At 31.8% G+C, this 6,359-nt stretch overlaps 1 protein-coding gene across 5 annotated transcripts in view; it reads left to right on the top strand.

Moving 5' to 3' along the window:
- The window catches only part of LOC117175852 (transcriptional activator Myb), a 95,521-nt gene that overhangs the window by 71,624 nt on the left and 17,538 nt on the right, over positions 1-6,359 (top strand). The window lies entirely within an intron of this gene.

A 6,359-nucleotide genomic window follows, 5' to 3' on the forward strand; every position in this document is an offset into this window, starting at 1 on the left:
AAGAGGAGATCTTAAGCAATAAAAATATATGTGTCTCAACTTTTTCTAGTGTCGAATAGTCTTAGTTATTGGCCGTTGAAAAGCAGTGTACCGGTAGTGGCGTTTTGGCCGTTTAAGGGTTAAGGGGCGTGTAAATTCCCATTAAAGAAAAATGTTGACTTGACCCTAACTTTCAGTAATTGTTGATATATATTTCTATAATCATTTGCATAAACCATAATATTTTTTAATTGGGAGAAAACGTTATGAAATAATTAATAAAAATAGTCGCGTTCACTTCTAGTCGAGCTTTTAGTTTCTGAGCAAGAGTCGAATAGAAAAGGCAAATAACAGGTTCGAAAGAGAGTAAAAGAGAGACCGATAAACAAGAAAAGAAGGAGGGGTGGCGCCATTCATGTCGCGGACGTAGGACCTGTTCAGCTTCATTTTTCATTTCATTTGCTACCCCTCCTGTCCCTCCTAAGTCTAATATTCTCAGTTGTATTTGGTACCAGTCTAAGTCGGTGAGACTGTGAGAATGATTGAAATTTTGATTATATAACTTGTGTACGTACTTCATTTATACCTCTCAAAGGAATTTCGTCGGTCGTTTAGATTTTGGGAGAGCCTCCATAACCGGTTTCAATGTTATAATGTACAATGTACATATTACAGATTTGGGTGCTGGTATTCTAATTATATTCACTTATATTATCGCGAAATTCTGATGCGGATATGGTTGTATGATTATTAATCATTCTTCTGGTATACTTCCTAATGACTGATCGAAAATATTGGTTAAGGTTATTAGGAGCCTGGACCTTTGGGGAAATATTGATTAAGAACCTGATTTAGATCTAAATTTCTAACATTATTGGGTCCTTCAAGATATTTTTTAAATCACTTTACTTTTATATCACTATATATATCACTATATTTGCACTTTTATACCGTTACATTTTTATTAATTTTCAGTCAAAGGTATGTTACATCTTTGACTTAACTCTCACCAAAAAATTTAACTTACATTGCATATGAAATATACAGTTTCAGCGGTGGGATGCACCAACAGATTTTTATCGTCTCTAAATGTGAACAGGGATGCTATTGTACTGAAAAACCGGGAAATGGCCGGGAATTTTTTAAGGCCAAGAGATCACCGTGATTTTTGTTTGATTTTCAATAATAGTTCGAATCTTTTAATTTCAATGACTTATGAAACGGGAGAACTGGAAATTTTTTCCTCGATTGAAACAGCCATCCTGAAATATTTATCGAATAAGAAAAGAAAAATATATTAAATTTTCGTTACAGGCTGCACACTTTCCCCTCTCTCATTTAAAAAAAAATTCCTTTTTTCTCTATTTTCAAGAACCTTTTCCCCTTTTAATAATGTTTTTTCTTAAATCTGAACTGAATCAATAAGGCTTAATTTGAAAATCCAACTATTTTTCGTTGAAAATTAATTATTTTTGGATAAAAATTCAACTATTTTTTTTGGTTGAGAACTCCTCTGTCAGTGTGGAAAATTAATCTTTTATGATGGTAGAAAAGTAATATTTTTTGGTGGAAACTGAATTTTGTTGCAAAAAATTCAACTGTCATCTAAAAAGGTGGTCTTTTTGGCTTAAAAATACAACCATTTGATTACAAATTTAACTATTTTTTAGAAAATTCGTCTCTTGATTGGAAATTAAACTTCTTGGTTGTAAAATCATCTATTTAGTTAAAAATCATATATTTTTTAACCTCAACTATTATTTCGTTTAAAATTTATATTTATTATTTGAAAATTATCTTTTTTTTTTAATTCCGGCAATAAAAGTGTCTACGTCTACCCTGTTGTGAAAATGGAAGTTTATCCAGAAATTTTCTCACGTCAAGGTCTAATTATGTTTCCCAAGAGAATAAATCTTCATTATCTGCAATTGACTCCTGCGATGAATCACAATGCATAAAATTCAAAGAAGAGAGAAAATTGTGTAGAAAATCAATAGTGAGATGCCGAGTCTCACAGAGTTTGACTCATACATTACACATTGAAAATAGTGATCCCCTGTTGGGCAGCTGCATACATGATGTAAGACCCCTTCCCCGCACCCCTTAAAGTGCCCCAAGCTCCGCACGCTCACCCCCGTGTGTCATGCACTCAGTCCTTTGCCTATGGGGGAGGCTACAGCACAATGTCTATAGGACACCATGAGTACACATGCCATAAGCATATGCTGCACACAGATGGCGTGGACCTTATCATTCCCACCCCCTCCCCCTCTCAACCCCAATCAGCCTTTCGAAAATAATCGGCTCTTTGTTATTCGATACACGTCTCTGATAAAACGATAAAATGCTAGAATGCTAGAATCGGTGATGATCGCATCTGTGCAGATCTAATTAATTAGCTTAGGGTGGGGCACTTTTTGGGGGGATCGTAATTTAATGGGCGAAACGATTTTTCGAGGGAGGAAATGTGTTCGGATGGAAAATATATTTTAGTTGGAAAATGAAAGAGGGTTCTTGAAATGTGATGGCTTTCAGGATAGAATATATTTTTGATGAAGATTCGAGAATAAAAGTCTAGGAGGTGGATTTTTTTCCTATTGGAGAAAGATTAATTCAGCTCTTGTAATTTATTTGACTTGTTTCAAATCTGTTTCTAGAATTTCGTGGGAATAGGAAGACACCCGGAAATTATATTCGAAGTCATATAATCCTCCACGTGTTTCTTTTCATATACTGGAGACTGAAGAAACACATGTGAAGGATCAAAAATGTTTTTCTTGCAGAAATATAAAAAATGATTTCCTTGGAGAGAGCTATAGACCAAATTTTTCATTTCATAACATTCCATCAGTTACTCTGATATTTAAAATTGAAGCGCTTTGCATTGACATTTATTTACAGACTTCAAATTCTTTCAACCTTTTTAAAAAGCTTTAGTTAAAAATTCTAATATTGGGTTAAATATTTAATTATTCTGTTGAAAATTCTACTATTTTGTGAAAAAGTCATCTTTTTTGGCCAGATTTAACTGATTAGATAGAAAATTCGTTTTTTGGTTTTAAAATTCAACTATTTGGTTTTTGGTTAAAGTTGAATCTCTTTTGTTTGAAAATTCGACCATTTGGATGTAAATTCGTCCCTTTTGGTTGAATTAACTGTTTTTTTTATTTAAAATTACAAAACTTGTTTTGTATGAAATATTATCAACTATTATATTTCTCGCTGAGAAATCATTTTTTTTTTGTCAATAATTCATCTCTTTTGATAGAAAATCTCATTTTAGTTGAAAATTCAACTATTGTATGGAAAATTGGTCGTGTTTTAATTATCAACTATTATATTTTCCGTTAGGAATTGATCTGTTTTGGTTGAAAATTCTATTTCTGGGTTGCAAATTGAACTGAATTGTTACAAAAAATTGTTTTTTTTTTTAATTTATCGTTTTTAATTGAAACTTCAACTATTTGGTTTAAAATTAATTTTTGTTGAAAAATAATCTCTGGTTTAAAATTCATTTATTTTGTTATGGTTGAATATTCAACTACATATTTTATTGCAATCTTAAGCGTTTCATATGAATGATAACATTCTTTTCTGATAATATTGGAAAACCTGAACGTTGGCGAAGGAAACTGAGTAGAATATCTCGTATGATTCAAACTAGTTTGAATTCAACCGACGCTTTTATCAAGTCGAGAAAGTCCGTTAGCGACTCGGACCGTATTACGTCACTCTTGCACTCTGCGGAATGCAACTTAACCACGCATGTGCCAAGTTCCCATACTATCTATCAATGTACTTTTCGCAGAAAGAGTTTTTGATATACAAACATTCAACATCTCTTATATTTCTCTTGTGGTTTCCTTTTTCATTTTATTTATTTGAAAAAACCCAATTTCTTTTTTTTCTCATCATTTATCGATCATTTCTCCTTTTTAAATTTAAATAACTTGACGTTTTTATTAATTTCAATTGAATTAATACACAATGCAATTATGTTTACAAATTATGCGTATTTTTGGGTGATCTGTGATACATGATGACTTTGTGAAGCTCTTCGCCTGCGGTGATTGCTAGAGATTGGTCAGAAACCTGAGTCAGAGCAGTGTTGCGGAACGAACGTATTATCTAAATAAACAATACGGAAATTCTAGATTTATCTAAAAATGCATACCTCTTCCTACACTTCTCTTTCTCACTATGCTCTTATAAAATAAAATTCAACAATTTTGAAAACCTTAAAACTTATAATACATGTTATGACTTATGAAATAGTAACGGAATTCTAGCGGCGTTTAATTCATGTTTGCTTTTATTGGTTGTTTCCGGTGTGCGTAATACGTTTCGCACCAGGTCATACAATTGAGTTCGTTGTTCTTTTTATTCTGTAGGCACCACGTTCAATTTAAATTTACCGGAACGTTCTTTAAATCTTCAAATACTTGTTATCCCCAATTTAATGCATTTCTGCTATTTCAACTACTTGGTCGTTTAAAACATTGTTTTTTATTTATGATCTTCGAGTCTTTTAAAAAGCTGATTATAGAAAATTTTAACATTATTACTTAACTTAAAATGTGTCTATAGTTGCAAAATTCCAAAAATAATGAATTTTAAATTTGAAATCTTTTAAATTAAGAATTTGGTATTTTCACTTCAATTACCAGCTAACTTCACTTCGTTGATTGCTGAGAGGAAAACAATAGACCAAATGCATGGAATTCAGTCCATTTTTGCCCTATTTTGCTAATATTCATTGTAAAAAACTCATTTTTCCCATGTACATGTATTAAAAAAATAGTTTTTATTTGTTAAGTAATATTTAATGACATAATAAAATGATGGTAATTATTATTATTTACAAAGATATTACAGAAATGAAGTTTTGTTCCATGCATTTGGTCCATTGTTTTCCCCCTCAGCTATCACCGAAATGAAGTTAGCTAATACTTAAAGTGAAAGTACCTAATACATTAATAAATTTTAAATGTTGCTACTTCAGATTTAGATTTAAAAATATGTTCAAAACTGTCCAGTATTTTCCATAGTTATTTCAGCTCAAATTGTTTGTCATCATGGTTTTCAACTTGGATATAATACTTCTATATATAGTGAATCTTGCAGAATTTGCTTGTATCTTTGAACGATTGTGACAAATAAAAAAAAATGTTATGAAACTGTAGCGTTTAAAAATGGTAATGCAAAAAAAAGTTGAATATGCAATGCAAATGTCCCAGTAATATTAATGGTCATAATTGTTTATTCAATGTTAGTCAAATCAACATCAGAAACATTTTTTTAATACATTCTTGATCTTTGATATTTTATACTTTTCTTTAAAATATTATGTGCATTTTATTAAACAAGTTAAAAATAAATTAGCTAGGCGAATAGATAAATATTATTGAGTTATTTAATGAACTAATTGTCTTATGTAAATTTAGTTGTGTTTTGATAAGTGCCATCCAAATAGAATCGTTGATAATATTTTGAAGAACGAATTGGTTATTGATGATGAAGATAAACCATTACAGATTCATTTATTTTGTTCTGAATCGTAGATAGAATTCTCTTTTATAATTGTTGTATCCAACAATGCGAAAATTCAATAATTATTTAATGTTTAGGTAAAATAATTGTCGAACATCCTTAAATTCTTAAATTTTAGTTGTAGCAAATTCAAAACTCAATCAAACAAATTACCTCTCGGCCCAATAAATTAAAGAATTGTAAACCGATCTTGAAAAGAATCTAGATTCTAATTACCCTTTACTGATAATCAAAAAAGGAGACACGGTTTGGTGATTAGTTTTGACCGGTAGAATTGTGGACAAGAATAAAGAGGCGATGGTAGGAGGAGATACCAGACTGAATTCTGAACGGAAGGAAGTCGTCTATGTGAATGCGGTTTGGGGAAACCAGAGACTTTGGAGCTTCGTTTGGCTCAGAAACTTGGATCGACTTGAAAAGAGGGCAGCAAATTAATTTGAGCCCCGGGATTAGGCAAAACGCTCGTGTCCCTTTGGCAGGATGCGGTCACTCCCCAGGTCCACAATTTTTCTTCACCGATTCGATGGTCAAGATACACATTACATTACAGAATTACACACTTAAAAAAAATGAAGATGATCAGACCATAGGGGGATCAGGCGACGAGCAGGAAGGATGTCTACCCACCCGTGATATCCTGTGACCTGATTCAAAAAGGAATCAGGGTAAAGATTTGTCCTCCCCTTCTTTATTTTGTCACCTATAAAAAGCAGATCCTCTATATCTATATCTTCCATGAGAGCCTAACAAATTATCTACTTTTCCGGTTACATTGTCGGGATCTTTTTTTTTGTCGGCAATTATTCTCAAAGAAATTCTCTTTCCTCTTC

Source organism: Belonocnema kinseyi, chromosome 7 (genome assembly GCF_010883055.1).
Source record: "Belonocnema kinseyi isolate 2016_QV_RU_SX_M_011 chromosome 7, B_treatae_v1, whole genome shotgun sequence".
Lineage (NCBI taxonomy): Eukaryota > Metazoa > Arthropoda > Insecta > Hymenoptera > Cynipidae > Belonocnema > Belonocnema kinseyi.